The sequence below is a fragment of the Triticum urartu genome, chromosome 7A, assembly GCF_056163025.1.
Source record: "Triticum urartu cultivar PI428250 chromosome 7A, HENAU_Tu73, whole genome shotgun sequence".
Taxonomy (NCBI): Eukaryota; Viridiplantae; Streptophyta; class Magnoliopsida; order Poales; family Poaceae; genus Triticum; species Triticum urartu.
In genome coordinates this window covers 77,042,105-77,061,975 of record NC_141879.1, presented here as the reverse complement: position 1 = coordinate 77,061,975, position 19,871 = coordinate 77,042,105, and positions in this window count along the sequence as shown.

Below are 19,871 nucleotides of genomic sequence, written 5' to 3'. Positions count from 1 at the left end.
TGTCCTCTGTTATGTCCGTGCTTGGTCGACGCTACGTACTATACATACGTATAGAGAGGACTAGACACGCTAGCTAGCTAGTAAGCAAACAAAGGAAACAGAAGATCGTCATGAACATATATGCATACAGAGAGAAGTGATATCGACCACCTCTCCTTCTCCGAGAGATTGGTCGAACAACAAGTTCTCGTATATCTATCTGACACTACCGGCTACATATATACAATAATTATCTCTTACAAATATAATCATACGGACTCAGGGTCTACATAGAATTCTCCGTCTTCAGGGATCACGTGGTCAAGAAAGAATGCCGCCAATTCCTCTTGAATTGCTCGCATGCGAGCTGGTGCTAGGAGTTCATCCCGCTTCCGAAACATCTAATTTGAAGAAGGGGGTCAATACACACACACACACACACATATATATATATATATATAAATGAATGAAACTCAACACAAATGATGGTAATAAAATAAAATTGTGAATGTTGTTATTTACGTACTTCATATTGTTCGTTAGAGTACCCGCCCCGTTCACAGGTCGTGTGGCGGATGGACTCGCAGATGTAGTATCCACAGAAATCATTCCCTTGTTCCTGCCACAACCACTTTACAAGAAATAGAGGTCAATCAAACTGATAAGCAAGAATGCTAAATGGTATTGATGAAACTAGCGCTTGAATCACTAGGAGATGCGCGGAACATGCTACTATAGTACTTACTTTCGGGTGTCTAAATTCCAGCTCCTTCGGCAGTCCCGGAACTGTTTTGGTGAATTTTCTCCAAACCCTGCCGGACAAAGAAAACAATTACTTGATATCAGGAAATGAACAAAGTTGTTGATATGGTGGATAATGATCGATTTAACTTACTTCTTGAGGATTTCAGTCATGTCCGCATACTCCTTGGGATCTTTTCGTTTAGAGTCCAAGACGGTTACTACTCCCTGCTCAAGCTTAATCTCTAGGAGAATATAGTGAAAACTGCACACACATGCATAACTCATGAATTACATTACTATAACCTTGACTAATATATAAGGGAAATCGAATACGCACAAGACAGTAACACTCACCTGAAGTTGTAAGGAAAGAGTATTATATCTTTGTTTTGATTTATTACGAACGATCGTAGCAAGTTGGTCTCGGTAGCTGCGGCATGAAGTTTAACCTGAGTTGCATCTATGAGATATGTGTTAATGAACCCAATATCACCGACTTGTCTTTTCTTCAATTCGGCGATCTTCAATCTGCATAATATAGTGAGGATGATTATAAATACATGCAATGAAAGAGCTAAGCTATATAGAGAAACTTAATGACAGAAGTAGTACTACTTACAGACAGTAGCAGGCGACCGTTGTTTTATCGAGGGCCAATTGATTGAAAAACTGATAGAACTCCTAAAATGGAATAGGCAACAGATCAATTCCAACGAGGTCATGCTCCTTTTTAACTTTCACATACAAAGTACTCCTCCCCCCAGAGTCTCTGCAGATTTTTCAAGTACCAATCATGCAATCTTCGCATCATCGTTGATAGAGATCTTTCATCTTTGACGAGAGGCTTCCCGTACTCGTATCTTTGTATCTGCACGTCCATGGGTTCATAATGTACTTCGTCGGGCAGGTAATCTGCAAGATTGCTATAACCGGGCACCATCCTCGGATCATTAGCGACGTTGTGGCTAGGCACCTTGAGTGGGGGGCACGATTGCTTCGCTTGTTCGCCGAGCTGGGCAATTTGTTTCCCAGCTCGTCGTTCTTTCAGCCTTTGATCACTGACAGTACTTCCCGATCGCTCCGCTTCGGCAAATTCCTTTCCAATAATGCGGTCATAGTTTCCTTTCGGCGGATCAGACTTCGGTGGTTTTGTCAGGGCAGCCAGAGTGCGCTTCACTTTCACCCGATCTACCTTCTCCTCCGGAGGTGGATGTTTCTTTGCTTTCACCCCTTCAAAGAAGTTCCTCACTTCTTCTCGCGCGATCTCGGCGTTCTCCTCCAGGGTCCTCTCATATGGTAACTGTTGAGGAACGTTGTAGAAAACAAAAAATTTCCTACTCGTTTCACCAAGATCATCTAGGAGTTCATCTAGCAACGAGTCATTGGATGCATCTACATACCTTTGTAGATCGCGCACGGAAGCGTTCAAAAGAACGGTGATGATGTAGTCGTACTCGACGTGATCCAAATCACCGATGACCAGCGCCGAACGGACGGCACCTCCGCGTTCAACACACGTACGGGACGGGAGACGTCTCCTCCTTCTTGATCCAGCAAGGGAGAAGGAGAGGTTGACGAAGATCCAGCAGCACGACGGCGTGGTGGTGGATGCAGGGCGTCACAGTAGCAGGGCTTCGCCTATACTACGAGGAAGAGAGACGTAACGGGAGGAGAGGGAGGCGCCAGGGGCTGGTATATCAAGTCCCTCCTCTCCCCCACTATATATAGGAGGGCCAAGGGGGGTTGGTGCGCAGCCTAGGAGATCTAATCTCCTAGGTGCGGCTGCCAAGGGGAGGATTCCCTCCCCCCCAAGGCACCTAGAGGTGCCTTCCACCACTTGGACTCCTTCCCCATGGAAACCCTAGGCGCATGGGCCTAGTGGGGCTGGTGCCCTTGGCCCATGTAGGCCAAGGCGCACCCCCTACAGCCCATGTGGCCCCCCGGGACCCCTCCGGTGGTCCCGGTACAATACCGATAACCCCGAAACTTGTCCCGATGGCCGAAACAACATTTCCTATATATAATTCTTTACCTCCGGACCATTCCGGAACTCCTCGTGACGTCCGGGATCTCATCCGGGACTCCGAACAACATTCGGGTTTCTGCATATACATATCTTCACAACCCTAGCGTCACCGAACCTTAAGTGTGTAGACCCTACGGGTTCGGGAGACAAGCAGACATGACCTAGACGACTCTCCGGTCAATAACCAACAGCGGGATCTGGATACCCATGTTGGCTCCCACATGCTCCACGATGATTTCATCGGATGAACCACGATGTCGAGGATTCAATCAACCCCGTATGCAATTCCCTTTGTCAATCGATATGTTACTTGCCCGAGATTCGATCGTCGATATCCCAATACCTCGTTCAATCTCGTTACCGGCAAGTCACTTTACTCGTACCGTAATGCATGATCCCGTGACCAGACACTTGGTCACTTTGAGCTCATTATGATGATGCATTACCGAGTGGGCCCAGTGATACCTCTCCGTCATACGGAGTGACAAATCCCAGTCTTGATCCATGTCACCCAACAGACACTTTCGAAGATACCCGTAGTCTACCTTTATAGTCACCCAGTTACGTTGTGACGTTTGGCATACCCAAAGCACTCCTACGGTATCCGGGAGTTACACGATCTCATGGTCTAAGGAAAAGATACTTGACATTGGAAAACTCTAGCAAACGAACTATACGATCTTGTGCTATGTTTAGGATTGGGTCTTGTCCATCACATCATTCTCCCAATGATGTGATCTCGTTATCAATGACATCCAATGTCCATAGTCAGGAAACCATGACTATCTGTTGATCAACGAGCTAGTCAACTAGAGGCTCACTAGGGACATGTTGGTGTCTGTTATTCACACATGTATTACGATTTCCGGACAACACAATTATAGCATGAATAAAGACAATTATCATGAACAAGGAAATATAATAATAATGCTTTCATTATTGCCTCTAGGGCATATTTCCAACAGTAACTTCTTTGGAGTCTTCAGAGAAGGACCGAATCTGTATGTCCTCCCGCCTCTGGTTGTACTGCTAGACGCCGACCGAGCAGACGGAGCGGTTGTCTTCTTTACTTGCTTAAGAGGCGGAGGAGAAGGACTACGATGCGCCGGAGCAGCTGGAGCGGCGGCAGGTCTCTTCCGCCCTTGCTGACGAGGCGGAGAAGGAGGAGGCTGGCTGCTCGGGCGCGTCAGCGCAGGCGGAGAAGGAGGCGGAGTGCCGCCACACACCGGAGAAGGAGCCGGCCGAGGGCCCTGATCGTCACTCGCCGGAGGAGGAGGCGGTGGAGGCGGAGTGCCCTGACTCGCCGGAGGAGGAGGAGGAGGCGGTGGCGTCCAGTTCGAAAGGTTGATGAGCTCCTTCCGCCATAGGCATGGAGTCTTCAGAGCAGACCCCAGCCGAGTCTCCCCTTCACCGGTAGGGTGGTCAAGCTAAAGGTCCTCAAATCCCTCCGTTATCTCATCCACCATCACCCTAGCATATCCTTCTGGAATCGGCTGGCAGTGAAAAGTTGCGCCGGGTTCAGTAGGATAAACAGAGCCAACAACCGCCTTGACTTTCAAATTCATCCATTGTGTCATAAGGTGGCAATTTTGAGACTCCGTTATAGCATCCACGGGATAGCTGGCAGGAGCCGTCAAGGCATGCTCCAGCTGAAGCAGCTCGGTGGAAGCCACGCTGCTTCTGCGCTGAGATGGCGGGGTAGCTTCGGGGGAGGCTTCGGCAGTACGTTTGCTGCGATTTGCTTCTCGTTCCTCTATCGCGTCTACCCTTGCTTGCAGCGCCTGTATTTGGGTCTGCTGCACTTTTTTCCTCCTCTCATGGGATTTGTAACCGCCTGCGTCCGGAAACCCAACCTTCCACGGAATGGAGCCTGGCGTGCCTCGTGTCCGTCCAGGGTGCTCAGGATTCCCGAGGGCCATTGTGAGCTCGTCGTTCTCTCTGTCTGGAAAGAACGTCCCTTCCTGCGCTGCTTCGATATACTGCTTAAGCTTACTGACTGGTATGTCCATTTGATCGTTCGTCCAAATGCACTTCCCTGTTACAGGGTCCAGTGTTCCGCCAGCCCCGAAGAACCAAGTCCGGCAACGGTCTGGCCAGTTAATTGTCTCTGGTTCGATCCCTTTATGAACCAGATCATTCTCAGTCTTGGACCACTTAGGCCGGGCTATGAGGTAGCCACCTGACCCCGTGCGATGGTGAAGCTTCTTCTTCGCAGCATTTTGCTTGTTTGTCGCCGACATCTTCTTACTCTTTTCTGATGTCTTGTGGGCCACAAATGCGGGCTAGTGATCTCTGATCTTCTCATATCTGCCCTTGAATTCTGGTGTCTCATTATTTTTGACAAACTTATTCAGCTCTTTCTTCCACCTCCTGAATAGTTCTGCCATCCTCTTCAGAGCAAAAGACTTGATTAATTTCTCTTTAACTGGGTTCTCTGGATTATCCTCAGGCGGTAGGGTGAAATTTGACTTCAGCTCAGTCCAAAGATCATTTTTCTGCATATCATTGACATAAGACACCTCAGGGTCTTCTGTAGCCGGCTTAAACCATTGCTGGATGCTTATCGTGATCTTGTCCCTAACCAGAACCCCGCACTGAGCAACAAATGCGCTCTTTGTCCGGAGGGGTTCAATAGGTTGGCCGTCGGGCGCGATTGCTATGATCTCAAACTTTTCATCCGAGCTCAACTTTTTCTTCGGGCCTCGTCTCTTTACCGAAGTTGTGCTCGATTCGGAGGGCTAGAAAAAAGAACAAAGACTTAATTAATATGTGTACATACCAAAACAATGAATGCATCAATCAGCTAGTCATCATAGGCTTAAATAATATATATACCTGGCCGGACTCGGTTCGGTCACCGGAGCCGTCATCACGGTCTCCTTCTTGCACCGGCATTGGGTCACCGGAGCCGTCCTCATGTTCTTCTTCTTGCACCGGCATTAGGTCACCGTAGCCAGCTTGTTCACCCTCTCCTTCCAGACCATCGGTTTCGTTGAGAAACAACGAGATGGCATCACTTCCTTCTGTGATTATGTCCCTCAACAACGCTTCTTTTGTTGCTTCGTTTAGGGCGGTGTCCATAGTTTCTACAAATATTTACAACATGGCAATTATTATTCAAACATGATAGATGGATATATTAGTGCCAAACGTAGAACTAGCTACCTAATCATAGTAAGCTATCGGGAGGGGGTATATATCGACAACGACGACACTACATCTATGTCCCTCGACGACCCTCGTTCCCGATAAAAAAAAGAGGAAGAAGAAGAAAAAAAAGAGGAGAAGAAAGAATAGAGGAGAAGTCTCCTCTATTCTTTCTTCTCCTCTTTTTTTTCTTCTTCCTCTTCTTTTTTTATCCTCTTCTTCCTCTCATGTTCGATAGGATCGCCGAGGGGTCGGGAGGTTGCCTAGTGTCAAGGGATTCAACAAAACCATGTCTTCATCATTAGGCGAAAGTAACATGTGCATGATGGTACGAAGCTCTTCAAAGTTGTTCTGGAACGGAGTCCCAGATAGGATAATCTGCCTTTTGGTACAAAGTTCAGCAAGAGCCTTTCGAATATCGCTATTTGGAAGGCCTTTGCTGAATTGGTACCAAAAGGCGGATTATTCTATCCGGGACTCCATTCCAAAACAACTTTGCAGAACTTCGTACCAACATGCCCTGGTTACTTCCGGCTAATGATGAAGGCATGGATTTCTTTAATACTTTGACACTAGGAAACCTCTCTCTACTTCTGGCTAATAAGAAGAAAAGAAGAAGAAAAGAAGAAAAAAAGAGGAGAAGAAGAGAAAATAGAATATATATTCTATTTTCTCTTCTTCTCCACTATTCCTTTCTTCTTCTCCTCTTCTTTTTCTTCTTTTTTCTTCTTCTTATTTATTTCTCCTCTTCTTTTCGGTAGAGGAAAGAATAGAGGAGAAGACTTCCTCTTCTTTCTCTCCTCTTCTTCTCCCTCTTCTTCCCCTTCTTCCTCGCCTCTCTCATGAATACATATACATGTACAGTATATATGAACAAAAAAATATATCAATACATCCATCGGTATCATTCCATACATACATATACATCTACATTATATATGAACAAAAAAATATCAAAATTCATCATACATACATGTACAGTATATATGAACAAAAATTATAAACTTTCTCCCCAACTCATACATACATACATCTACATCATATCAATATTTTGCAAATTATGGAGCAGGGAAGGAAGGAAGGGGGGAGGATGGGGCGGTAGCTACCTCTCCCGGAGGGATCGGGGAGGAGACGCGGGCGGCTGGCGTCGGGGGCGACGGCGACGAGGACGGGCTCGGGGTCGGCGAGGGCGAGGGCGACGGCGGGGCGCGCTCGGCGGCGGCGGACGGGCTCGGGGGCGCAGGGGGTGCTCGGGGGCGGCGGATGGGCTCGGCGGCGCAGGGGGTGCTCGGGGGCGGTGGACGGGCGGTCGGCGACGACGGCGAGGCAGGGCGCGCTCGGGGCGGGGCAGGGGCAACGGTGGCGACGACGAGGCGAGCAGAGGGGCAGCCTGGCGGCGACGTCGGGGCGGGATCGAAGAAACTGAACCAAAATTTTCACAAGTGTGGCTTATATAGACGGAGCATTGGTCCCGGTTGGTGGCACAAACCGGGACCAATGCCCCCTTTAGTCCCGGTTGGTGCCACGAACCGGGACCAAAGGCCAATTTTCAGCAGCCCAAAGGGCGGGAAGCGGCGGCCTTTGGTCCCGGTTGGTGGAACCAACCGTCACTAAAGGAGGGCATTGGTCACGGTTGGTGCCACGAACCGGGACCAATGCCCCCTTTAGTCCCGATTGGTGCCACCAACCGGGACCAATGGCCTTTGCTGCCCCGAGCCCAAAAGTTTAGTCCCACATCGCTAGCTGAAGGGCGCCGGCACTGGTTTATAAGCGCTGGTGTGCCCACCCATTCGAGCTCCTCTCTAATGCAGGCTTTCGGGCCTAAACTTGCTACTGCCTGTGGGCCTATTGGGCCTTCTGCGGGCCTGAATCCTGGCCCATGTAGGGTTTCTAGTCGTATTCAGGCCGTGGAGGCCCAGTAGGAGGCATTTTTTTGGTTTTTTCTTTTTTATTTCTATATTTTTTTGGTTTTTTATTTTTTATTTCGACTTAAAACTAAATACTTACAGTTTTTTAGTGATTTCTTTTTGCTTTTAGGTCACAAAAATTATAAACTTTCTGTTAGTGCCATTAGTTTTAAATTTTAAATAGTTTAAATTTGAATTTTTAAAAATTTGTGTGAATCACTAGTTTATGAATAACTTTACTATAAAAATAGATTTTTTTCTATTTATTTTTTATTTCTACTTACAACTAAATACTTACAGTTTTTTTAGTGATTTCTTTTTGCTTTTAGGTCACAAAAATTATAAACTTTCTGTTAGTGCCATTAGTTTTAAATTTTAAATAGTTTAAATTTGAATTTTTAAAAATTTTTGTGAATCACTAGTTTATGAATAACTTTACTATAAAATTAGAAATTTTTTCTTATTTGCTATTTATTTTTTATTTATACTTACAATTAAATACTTATAGTTTGATTTTAGGTCACAAAAATTATATTCTTTTTGCTATTGAAGAATATTATAGTTTTATTTTAGTTGATCATAACATAATATTTTAATTGATTGTTTCTATTTTCATAAAAGTTTTGTAGTTTATTCTGTTTGCTATTAATTCATTCTTTGAGCTAAATGACTTTGAAATTGGAAAGCATTTCAAAATGAACTCTGAAAAGGTTGAAAGTTGGCATGGTATCATCATTTCACCCACATAGCATGTTCCAAAAAGTAGAGAGGGTTACGACAAAAACTTGATGCACTTCGTGTACAAAATGGACAATCACTTTTGAAGTATCAAAGTTTCAAACCATAAGACATGAAAGCATTTCAAATGAACTCTGAAAAAGTTGAAAGTTGGGATGGTATAATAATTTCACCCACATAGCATGTGCATGTACAAAACGGACAATGGTAGCATGTTCGTCTGTTACAAATTTGGCATGGTATCATCATAATAGTTGCAGGAGAAAGTATTCACTTTTTCTTCGCTTATGTCATTTGCTTATTGCGCCGTAACCATGGATAATCTTCATTGTTTATCAGGATGCTTGGGTCAGCCTTGACATTGAAGGGAGGAATTTCATGAAACTTTTCATAATCTTCAGACATGTCTGTCTTGCCGTCCACTCCCAGGATGTCCCTTTTTCCTGAAAGAACTATGTGGCGCTTTGGCTCATCGTATGATGTATTCGCTTCCTTATCTTTTCTTTTTCTCGGTTTGGTAGACATGTCCTTCACATAGATAACCTGTGCCACATCATTGGCTAGGACGAACGGTTCGTCAGTGTACCCAAGATTTTTCAGATCCACTGTTGTCATTCCGTACTGTGGGTCTACCTGTAACCCGCCGCCTAACAGATTGACCCATTTGCACTTAAACAAAGGGACCTTAAAATCAGGTCCGTAGTCAAGTTCCCATATGTCCACTATGTAACCATAATATGTGTCCTTTCCGCTCTCGGTTGCTGTATCAAAGCGGACACCGCTGTTTTGGTTGGTGCTCTTTTGATCTTGGGCGATCGTGTAAAATGTATTCCCATTTATCTCGTATCCTTTGTAAGTCAATACAGTCAAAGATGGTCCCCTGGACAACAAGTACAACTCATCACAAACAGTGTTGTCACCTCTGAGACGTGTTTCCAACCAACTGCTGAAAGTCCTGATGTGTTCACATGTAATCCAGTCATCGCACTGCTCCGGGTGTTTGGAGCGTAGACTGTTCTTGTGTTCATCGACATACGGGGTCACCAATGTAGAGTTCTGTAGAACTGTGTAGTGTGCTTGAGACCAAGAATATCCGTCCCTGCATATTATTGAGTCTCTTCCAAGAGTGCCTTTTCCAGTCAGTCTCCCCTCATACCGCGATTTAGGGAGACCTATCTTGTTAAGGCCAGGAATGAAGTCAACACAAAACCCGATAACATCCTCTGTTTGATGGCCCATGGAGATGCTTCCTTTTGGCCTAGCGCGGTTACGGACATATTTCTTTAGGACTCCCATGAACCTCTCAAAGGGGAACATTGTGTAGAAATACGGGCCCCAGGATGACAATCTCGTCGACTAGATGAACTAGGACGTGCGTCATGATATTGAAGAAGGATGGTGGGAACACCAGCTCGAAACTGACAAGACAATGCGCCACATCACTCCTTAGCCTTGGTATGATTTCTGGATCGATCACCTTCTGAGAGATTGCATTGAGGAATGCACATAGCTTCACAATGGCTAATCGGACGTTTTCCGGTAGAAGCCCCCTCAATGCAACCGGAAGCAGTTGCATCATAATCACGTGGCAGTCATGAGACTTTAGGTTCTGAAACTTTTTCTCTGGCATATTTATTATTCCCTTTATATTCGACGAGAAGCCAGTCGTGACCTTCATACTGAGCAGGCATTCAAAGAAGATTTCTTTCTCTTCTTTCGTAAGAGCGTAGCTGGCAGGACCTTTATACTGCTTCGGAGGCATGCCGTCTTTTTCGTGCAAACGTTGCAGGTCCTCTCGTGCCTCAGGTGTATCTTTTGTCTTCCCATACACGCCCAAGAAGCCTAGCAGGTTCACGCAAAGGTTCTTCGTCACGTGCATCACGTCGATTGAGGAGCGGACCTCTAGGTCTTTCCAGTAGGGTAGGTCCCAAAATATAGATTTCTTCTTCCACATGGGTGCGTGTCCCTCAGCGTCATTCGGAACAGCTAGTCCATCGGGACCCTTTCCAAAGATTACATAGTGCAAATCATTGACCATAGCAAGCACGTGATCACCGGTGCGCATGGCGGGCTTCTTCCGGTGATCTGCCTCGCCTTTGAAATGCTTGCCTTTCTTTCGACATTGATGGTTGGTCGGAAGAAATCGACGATGGCCCAGGTACACATTCTTCCTGCATTTGTCCAGGTATATACTTTCAGTATCATCTAAACAGTGCGTGCATGCGTGGTATCCTTTGTTTGTCTGTCCTGAAAGGTTACTGAGAGCGGGCCAATCGTTGATGGTCACGAACAGCAACGCCTTAAGGTTAAATTCCTCCTGTCTGTGCTCATCCCATGTACGTACACCATTTCCATTCCACAGCTGTAAAAGTTCTTCAACTAATGGCCTTAGGTACACATCAATTTCGTTGCCGGGTTGCTTAGGGCCTTGGATGAGAACTGGCATCATAATGAACTTCCGCTTCATGCACATCCAAGGAGGAAGGTTATACATACATAGAGTCATGGGCCAGGTGCTGTGATTGCTGCTCTGCTCCCTGAAAGGATTAATGCCATCCACGCTTAAAGCAAACCATACATTCCTTGGGTCCTTTGCAAACTCATCCCAGTACTTTCTCTCGATTTTTCTCCACTGCGACCCGTCAGCGGGTGCTCTCAACTTCCCATCTTTCTTTCGGTTCTCACTGTGCCATCGCATCAACTTGGCATGCTCTTCGTTTCTGAACAGACGTTTCAACCGTGGTATTATAGGAGCATACCACATCACCTTCGCAGGAACCCTCTTCCTGAGGGGCTCGCCGTCAACATCACCAGGGTCATCTCGTCTGATCTTATACCGCAACGCACCGCATACCGGGCATGCATTCAGATCCTTGTATGCACCGCGGTAGAGGATGCAGTCATTAGGGCATGCATGTATCTTCTCCACCTCCAATCCTAGAGGGCATACGACCTTCTTTGCTGCGTATGTACTGTCGGGCAATTCGTTATCCTTTGGAAGCTTCTTCTTCAATATTTTCAGTAGCTTCTCAAATCCTTTGTCAGCCACAGCATTCTCTGCCTTCCACTTCAGCAATTCCAGTACGGTACCGAGCTTTGTGTTGCCATCTTCGCAATTGGGGTATAACCCTTTTTTGTGATCCTCTAACATGCGATCGAACTTCAGCTTCTCCTTTTGACTAATGCATTGCGTCCTTGCATCGACAATGACCCGGCGGAGATCATCATCATCGGGCACATCGTCTGGTTCCTCTTGATCTTCAGCAGCTTCACCCGTGGCAGCATCATTGGGCACATCGTCTGGTTCCTCTTGATCTTCACCAGCTCCCCCCGTTGCAGCATCACCGTATTCAGGGGGCACATAGTTGTCATCGTACTCTTCTTCTTCGCCGTCTTCCATCATAACCCCTATTTCTCCGTGCCTCGTCCAAACATTATAGTGTGGCATGAAACCCTTGTAAAGCAGGTGGGAGTGAAGGATTTTCCGGTTAGAGTAAGACCTCGTATTCCCACATTCAGTGCATGGACAACACATAAAACCATTCTGCTTGTTTGCCTCAGCCGCATCGAGAAACTCATGCACGCCCTTAATGTACTTGCGGGTGTGTCTGTCACCGTACATCCATTGCCGGTTCATCTGCGTGCATTATATATAATTAAGTGTCCAAATTAATAGAAGTTCATCATCACATTAAAACCAAAGTGCATACATAGTTCTCATCTAACAACATATAGCTCTCCAGAGCATCTAATTAATTAAACCATACATTGAAACTATGTAAAACATTTCAATGCGAAAACAAATGCGATCATAATCGCAACCAAGGTAACAATTGATCCAACGGCATAATGATACCAAGCCTCGGTATGAATGGCATATTTTCTAATCTTTCTAATCTTCAAGCGCATTGCATCCATCTTGATCTTGTGATCATCGACGACATCCGCAACATGCAACTCCAATATCATCTTCTCCTCCTCAATTTTTTTTATTTTTTCCTTCAACAAATTGTTTTCTTCTTCAACTAAATTTAACCTCTCGACAATAGGGTCGGTTGGCATTTCCGATTCACATACATCCTAGATAAATAAAATCTATGTCACGTTGGTCGGCATAATTTTCATAAACAATAAATGAACCAATAGTTATAAAGATAATATACATACCAAATCCGAATCATAGACAGGACGAGGGCCGACGGGGGCGGATACCAAAACCATCGCACTATATAAGATGCAATAATAAATGTAAAAAAATGATACAAGTATCTATCTAAACATACAAGTAAGAATATTTTTCCTTTCAGAAAGAAGATAAGAACAAGAGGCTCACCACGGTGGTGTCGGTGATGAGATCAGCGCGGGTGATCGATGGCGGTGAAGACGGGGACGGGGCGTGACGGACCGCTAAATCTAGACAAATCTCGAGGAAAATGGAGCTTGGAGGTCGAGCTTCGAGAGGAGAAAGCTTAAGTAGTGTGGCTCGGGCATTCCATCGAACACCTTGTGTGCATAGGAGGTGAGCTAGAGCACCACCAAGCCCTCTCCCCCTCGGCCAGAAAAAAACAGAGCAGTGTGCTCTGCTCTTATGCGAGGGGGTATATATAGGCACCTCATTGGTCCCGGTTGGTGGCATGAACCGGGACTAAAGGGGAGCCTTTGGTCCTGGTTCAAGCCACCAACCGGGACCAATGGTGGTGGGCCAGGAGCGAGGCCCATTGGTCCCGGTTCATCCCACCAACCGGGACCAAAAGGTCCAAACGAACCGGGACCAATGGCCCACGTGGCCCGGCCGGCCCCCTGGGCTCACGAACCGGGACCAATGCCCACATTGGTCCCGGTTCTACACTGAACCGGGACTAATGGGCTGAGCCGGCCTGGACCATAGCCCTGTTTTCTACTAGTGAGGGGACAGGCAGGCGGCGCTCGTCATGGGAAGAGGAGCATGTAACTCATGGAGTCAAAGCTTGTGTGGGGCCGTTTGGCAACGCTCGACCGTGGCAGGGAGGCGAGGACGCGTGAACGCATATGTGCCTGCTCGCCGAGCGTCGCGACGTTGACGGGCTGGGGCTTGATGTCGAGGCCCTCCGCTTCCTGCACCTCTTCGTGTCGATGGCCAGAGGCACACACCGGTACTAGAAACACGATGGCCAGAGGTATACCGTTACTGGAAACACAATCCTGAATCTCTTCCGTGTATGTTCCCAAGGGTGTGTGTTTAGTTGTTTACCTCGTATCTTATCTTTGTCTATAGTCACCAATAGGATTAGAAGTCTGACTGCGCAGAATCTGTATTAAACAGTACATGCCCTTATTATTTCTAACATAAAATCTTGTTTTGTTGACAGTAAGCAACCACCTAATTTTAGGAAGTACCGTGTGGTGGCAAAAAAAACTGATATTCAAGACTTCGTTTTCTACAGATGATGATCCAAAATGCATAGAAACATGGGTAGAGATGGGAAACTGTGAAAGCGATGGGAACTATCTGGTACGAACAGTGTCATCATCTTATAATGCTTCATCTATGTACACCATAGTGATGCATCTTACGTATCTATCTATTGTATCTGAAACCTTAATGCAATTAACTGTTGATTTTTCCCTACAACAGGAATACAGGATTGAGCGATCTAGCAGATACTTATGAACTTCTGAAGCTCGGTTGTTCAGATTATCATGGATGAGATGATAAGGAAGCGCCTGATATAGTAAGTGTCGATCTTCCGGTCTTGGCATTTTTAGATTCCTTGAGGTAGCTCAACAAATTTGCTGCAATGCTTTGTAGGATCATTTTGCAGATTTTACTGAAATGGTACCTGGTTTGAATTTGGTTATTTGCTCTATTTGTTTATTTATTTTCCTAGGAACAATCTGCTGTTACAAGCTTTGCTCTTAATTTTGATGTAAATTTCATGTTACCAGGTCCGCCATGACATGAATGCACCGTTGTCCCACTATTTCGTTACACCGCATTACTCATATTTTACTAGCAATCAGCTAATCAGTGACTGCAGTGACGTTCCCATCATCATGGCTCTGCAAATAGGTGTCCGTGTAATTAAACTAGACATGGTGCTAAATTCTTCTAAAGATGATACTGATATTCTCCATCGAAGTACTGAATATGACTTTCATGGATAGTACTCATATTTATGCCTACCAAGCTTTGTAAGTGTGGAACCTATATAATTCTCTTCGTATAAAATACTACTCCATCCATCTCAAAATACTAAAGTTGAACTCAACCAGCGATACTTATTTTGGGATGAATTGAGTACTATTTTGGGAAAGGCATCTAGCTGAGTTTTAATAAAACTCTTCAGATTTGTATGTTGAGATTGTCTTCAGCAAATAATATTTCTATGAGATGTAGATTAACGACAACTAACAAGGACTACCATGATTAGAGCTACGATTTTGCCCCATGTTTTAGTATGCATTCTTGCAAGCAACAAAGGTAAGGACATTGGCATCATGTAGTTTCGGGTAGTGCATGGTTCTATTTAATTAGTTTTTTCACAAAATGGCTAATGGTGCTGGTTGATTAAATGTGTATGTGCATTGAACAAATTGGTCAGAACTGACAACATCATTAAATTCAGAAATTCTGATACAAATAAAGAAGGAGAACAAATGAGCTTCGTATGAATGAGAAAAGTGAGAATGAGCTTCGTATGAATGATGCATGACAAAGTTATCGTATTTACATGCCTGAGTACAGTATATCCTATACACAATATTGTATAGTTCAATGTTAAGTGAGTAAATATACATTTGACACCAACATGTTTGGAAATCCCAAGTCAATCTATTTTATAACTAAAAAAATTGGTGATTACATGAAAGCATATATAATAAATTCAATTCATTTATCGAACATTTTCTGAACGGGATGTGGCTGCACCGAGATGGCCTGAGCAGGGGAGCACGACGACAATGCTGACACTCTCTCATTTGATTTCAGATTACTGTGCTCACTCCTATCTCTCGCTTGCTTGCATGCTTTCAAAATTGAAGTTGGGTCGCCGAATTGAGGCCAAGGCCCATGTTGTTCTGCATTTTTACAGATGGTCTTCTGTGATCAAATTGGCATCTCAATGTAAGGACTGAAGTGATATAGTTATCTTGTTTCAGTTGTTTGCTTTTGCTTATTGATAGAGATAATTATTCCCTATTCAGTAGAGATGCTGTCCAATGAGAGAGTGTCCATGGCGATTTTATCCCGTCCACCCAGCAGTATGAAACGAGCACACACATATGTGTTCTATTCCATCCACCTAAGTTTATGAATCGATCTTTCTTCAAGATATTTATCGAATTTCACCGGTTTCTATGATTTAGTGTTGTGTTGTCAATGTCATCAGGCTCTGGATGATTAGCATTCCACCAACTATATTCCATATATATATGTATTCTTCAGTTCAACAAGGATGCTGATATGATGATTGAGGAAATGAAGCTTAGAGTTGTCTACACATTGCCCAGTGGAAGCTCAGACAACAACGGAGTTACATCTTTGGCATACAGGAGCTTCAGGAACTTCAGGCAGGGCACTATGATTTCTCGGTGAGATTGGCTAGCTTTATGTTCTATGTAGGAAACATATGTTTTGCTAATAAATTTGTAGTGCAAAGGCTAACTGTATCTGCACAAGAGCCGAACCTGAAGAAGTTGAGGGCCCATGCAGCGATTTCAGAACCTAGGGAAAACTAGACTGACTGGTCTTCAAGAAATAAAGGGCAACAGTAAAAAATTATCCATTTATATTGAATTAGGAACAATCTTCTAGCACACACATCTGGTTTGACATTTTGACATTTATATGGATAGAAACATGAGCAGATGCCTACGACCAGACGCCATCGCTTCACACGGTCGCCTTTCGGCCATAAGATTCACCGGCGGGGTACTTGGAGCAGGGAGCCACGGATAGAAACTGACACACCTTACATGCATTATGCGGAACAATCGGTACTACTTGTTTTAGGAGTATGGTTCAAAAATTTGGTACCGACAATGATTAGGTTCCAACGATTCAGTAACCCTTATTTATATGCAGGATAAATTCAGTAGGAAAAGTAACCAACAGAATCTGGGTACAATAAAATGGAAACAAATTACTTCTAGCCCGAACATTAAATTCCAGCATAATTCTTTTGTGTCATTATGTGTGTCTGGGTGTAACATATGCAACTTTGAAGGTGACGCTGGCGAGGCATTACTATATCTTTCTAAGCTTCCACTCTGTGTTATTTTGTTTGTTCTGGAGATTCATAAATATTTCTATTTTCCGCTTCAGTATTCACTGAAAGGCTGGACTACGTTTACCTTTTGTTCTTTAAAATGGTAGTGTTTGTAATTTGTTTCCCGACATTTTGTGCATCTTCTCAATTCTGGTGGATTGAACTCATGTAAGCTAGCTTTGTAACATTTGGCTGCACGTATAAACTGATCTTAACACATCCGTTTGGACTTTTGATTTTATTTTGTCCTCGTAATTTGCAGATTCACATTTTTCCCACCTTTTTGTTTGTTAGTAAAATACTTTAGAACTTATATACTAGCAATAGAATATTAGGACAAACTTTGGGTGGCACTAGATGCAGCAAAAAATGGTGCCATGGCAGCGGAATTGGACTGACGCTACAGTTCCCACTTTTAAAGGTTCGGTTGACCTTTTCCATGTCATTTATCTTGTGATTGTAGCCCATTTCTTTTGTAAGTGATCAACATTAATACTTGGTTTTGTTACTCAAGGATGTTGGACACTGGTTAAGTATTACAGGCGGATTATGTTGGCTTAGTTTGCTACAATTTATGCCCGTTAAGAGAATAGTGGATACAACTATAATATCTATGTAGTGCATTTTTTAGTAATGTAGAAGCTTCTAAATTATTGACTGTGAGTATCTCACACAAACTTATCTACTTTTTCTATGCTTTGTGATTCTATCGTGCCCTATCTGTAGAAGTCTCTCTGATTCAGTTAATTCAATGCCCAGCAATATCATCAATTCAACAAGCAGTTACTCGAAATCCCATCGCCCCAAATGGCATAGGATACCTCGGGTGTCCAACTTCTGGCATAAGTTTTTGTGCATTCAAAAATTTAGGAACCTGAACCACAAGGGCAAATGGAAGGCACCTTTGATCGGTAATCCAGGTAACCTCAGCTTCCCCACTACTATACATCCAAACTTCTGCCCGTTTATCTCTTCTACTAAACTATAATATAGTGAAACATCAAAGCTCATACGATTTTTCCCTTGTTTGTGCAGAGTACATGGATGATTCTTACACCTATGCTTTTGATAGGCTGATGCACATTGGCGTTGAGCCAAGGTAGGTTAGTGCTTCACAAGGACTAGCTCTAAGCATGACTTGTGCAGATATGGGAAAGAAGCCTAGGTATGCCTCCTTTCTGAAGAAAAAATATATATGGGAAAGAAGACTAGATGAAAAATCTTGGGGAAGACTTTGGTGAAGAAGAACAAGGTGAATTTTATCTGTTCAACAAAATCAAGTTTGTTCATGCACTTTGATGTTATGAATCACTGTGTAGTAAGCAGGAGTGCTTCTCAATAAATATTTTATATGTTTGTTAGAAATTGAAGAAACAAATATCTATCTAGCAGTCTATAATGGGTTTTGAGGCTGGTTCATTGCTACACATATAGTGGAGAGCTTCCTAAAAATTGGAGGGGACTTGTTGTAGCCTTATAATGTATTATCTCGGGTATTACATTTCTCATTCCATTTGCCAACATTTTGAATGAGTTTAAATGTTAGCACTCTTAGACAATTGACAATGTTTATTCAAAAGATTATACTGCACTCTCATCATAATTCTTTAAATTTCAAATCAGATACAAGTGCAACAAAATATAGACATGACAAGCTACTGAGCTCTCACATTTGAATGCTAATGTTCCTTTGTAGACATGGGTTTATTACCATGGTGCTAGCATTAGGTTCAACCTTCTAAACTTTTTTTTTGCTTTTCTTTGTTATTTCGTGTCTTCTTGCGGTCTATTTTTTATTATATAAAAAGTAGTATTTTTCCATTTAGCTTCTTCATGGTCAACAGGATTCACTAATAGCATGGGCTGGAATTCGTATTGGCTTTGTATAGAGGAATAGCAGTTTCATATTTCTCATACTTGCTTTCCATGTTATTCTGTTGCTGGCTCATAGTTTCACCAATTTACAGTAGCAGGCTTCCAGCTATCTTATGGTTCTATATTTTGTGCATTATTTATCTCTCATGCATAAAAAATTACGCTATATAGAAAGTTGACTTTCAAGAAACAATTATTCCACAACACTTTACGTGGATTCTAAAATGAACATTGAATGTCAAGAAACATTTATTCCAGAAAGTTGCAGTTTGCTTAGGAAACATACAATTCTTGTTGTAAGTAATAGTACTACTGTAACAACTTTTTCGTATTTTTAATTTATATTGGGTGTTGTCATGGTAAGAGACACTTTTGTATTGTGCATATATTTCTTGCTATTTGTTTTCCATCTTGTTGAAGTTGGTAAAATATTTAGACGTCACCTACCCGAGTTTCTGAATGAATGTTGAAGTTTTGTTTGTTGATCTGATAATATGCTAGCCTAGCATCGAACATATTAAAAAATACCACTGAAATTAATGTATTGTGTAATCATGTACATATGTTTGCCTATTCTCTTGTTAGGTGGCATCAACTAAAGCAAGGCTTGGTTTATAAAATGGATGCAAATCAAATAACATGTTGAATTTTACATGGGAGGAGGGGGTGCACTATATCCTCCATATGACTTTATTCACCAGTTGCTATGTATATTCCTGTTTCCTTTGGCAAGAAATGTATATTCATAGAACTCCTTAATTTGAAAACCATCATGTTGTTATATCTTGACACTTGTGCTTGTGATATAATTCTTGTGTATTCTGAAGTTAAAACACACACAGTACAAACGTTGATGTTTACAAACAGGTACACACACTCATCCTTATGAACGCATGCATGCACACTCTACCCATATGAGCACTTCCAAGATACTGAGCTAGTTGGTCTTGAGATTATCGACAAAAACATCGCCCACATGACAATCATCACTGTTTTCAAATGTAATGTGACAATGAGAGAATATTAACGTGAGGTGTTTATTGAATTCATGCTCCAGCCAACTCATCAAAAAATCTGAACTGATAAAGCGAGATGGACAATATATTTCAACTAAATGTAATGCACTATCACGTTTAGGCTTATTTAGTGCTTAGATGTGTGATCGATGTAGAACGTAGGATCTTCTATTTTAATACTGCGTTGGTGGGG